Below are 1959 nucleotides of genomic sequence, written 5' to 3'. Positions count from 1 at the left end.
CTGAATTCCAACATTAAGAATTCAGAAAAAAAGAACAAAATAAGTTGGAAAAAAGACGTAAAATTAACAGAAATCTATGAAATAGACAATAGAGAAATCATAGACGAAATCAGGGAATCCAAAATCTGGTTCTTCAAAATGAACAGTAAAATTGGTAAGCCTATAACTTGATTGCTCAAGAAAAAAAGATACAAATTACCAATATCAAGAATGAAAGAGGAGACATCATTAGAGATCCTGCAGGCATTTAAAGGATTATAAGAAATTGTGAACAAATTTGTGCCAATAAATTTGACTACGTAGATAAAATGGACAATTGCCTTGAAAGACATGAATTGCCAAAACTGGTCCAGAAGTAACAGAACTTTTGAATAGTTCTATATCAATTAAAGAAACTGATTTTGTCATTTAAAACGTTTCCACAAGAAAACATTAAGGAAAAAATAATATAAATCCTGGCCAAGTGCTGTGGCTCACGCCTATAATCCCAGCACTCTGGGAGGCTGAAGTTGGGAGGATCACTTGAGCCTAGGAGCTTGAGACCAGCCTGGGCCACATGTTGAAATCCCATCTCTAAAAAAAATACAAAAATTAGCCAGACTTGGTGGTGTGCACCTGCAGTCCCAGCTACTTGGGAGGCTGGGGCAGGGAAATTGCTTGCACCCGGGCTGCAGTGAGCCGTGTTCATGCTGCTGTACTCCAACCTGGGTGACAGAGTGGAACACTGTCTCATAGTAATCATCATCATCATCATCATCATCATCATCACCATCCTACATGAACTATTTCAGGAAATGGAAGAGGAAGAAATACCTTTCAACCAACTTTATGAGGTAAGTATTATCCTGATAGCAAAAACAGACAAGAGCATCACAAGAAAAGAAAACTAGGAACCTAAATCCCTCATGAACATAGATGAAAAAGTCTTCAACAAAACATTAACAAATTGAATACAGCAATATGTGAAAAGGATAATATCATTACCAGGTAGGGCTTATTCTAGGGAGGGAAAGTTGATTCAATATCCCAAAATCAAAGAAATTCATTCCATTAATAGAATAAGATGGGGAAACCATACGATTATTTTGAAAGATGCAGATAAAGCATTTAACTAGATTTAACACTGATTCCCAGTAAGAATTCTCAGCAAAAGAGGAACAGAAGAGAGTGTCCTCAGTGTAATGAAGGATGTCCATGAAGAACCTACAGCTAACATCATCCTCAATGATGAAAGGCTCAATGCTAAGATTAGGAACAAGGTGCAGACATCTGCTTTCACAGCTTCTAGGCAACATTTATACTGAAGGTCCTAGCCAATGCAATAAGGCAAGAAAAAGAAATAAATGGCATAAATATAGAAAAGAAAGATGTAAAATTGTCTTTATTTTTAGACAGCATGATTGCATGCACAGAAAACTCTAAGGAATGGGGGCTAGGGAAAACTAGAACTAATAAGTGAATATACCAAGTTTTTAGGATTAAAAAACCAATATATAGAAATCTAGAAATCCATCATATTTCTATATACTATCAATGAGCAATTGGAAAATGGAATTTAAAGAATAACTCAGTTTACAATATCACTAAAGATAAAACACTTAGGAATAAATTGAGCAAAAGATGTGCAAGATCTGTACACTCAAAACTATGAAACCTTACAAAGAGAAATTGGAGATCTAACTAAATGGAGAGATATACCCACATGCATGAACTGGAAGCCCCAATATTGTTAAAGTGACAATTATCCTCAAATTGATCTATACATTCAAAGCAATCCCAATCAAAATCTTACATCTTTATTAAGAAGAGAAATGGACAGCTTAATTTAAAAATTTATATTGAATGGCAAAGGACCTAGAAGAGCCAAAACAATCTTGGAAAAAGATGAAGCTCAGAAGGATTACACAATCTGCTTTCAAACCTTTCTAGAAAGCTATAGTAATTGAGATGTGGTATTGG

The sequence above is a fragment of the Mandrillus leucophaeus genome, unplaced genomic scaffold, assembly GCF_000951045.1.
Source record: "Mandrillus leucophaeus isolate KB7577 unplaced genomic scaffold, Mleu.le_1.0 Scaffold121, whole genome shotgun sequence".
NCBI classification, from domain to species: domain Eukaryota; kingdom Metazoa; phylum Chordata; class Mammalia; order Primates; family Cercopithecidae; genus Mandrillus; species Mandrillus leucophaeus.
This window is presented reverse-complemented; position numbering follows the sequence as displayed.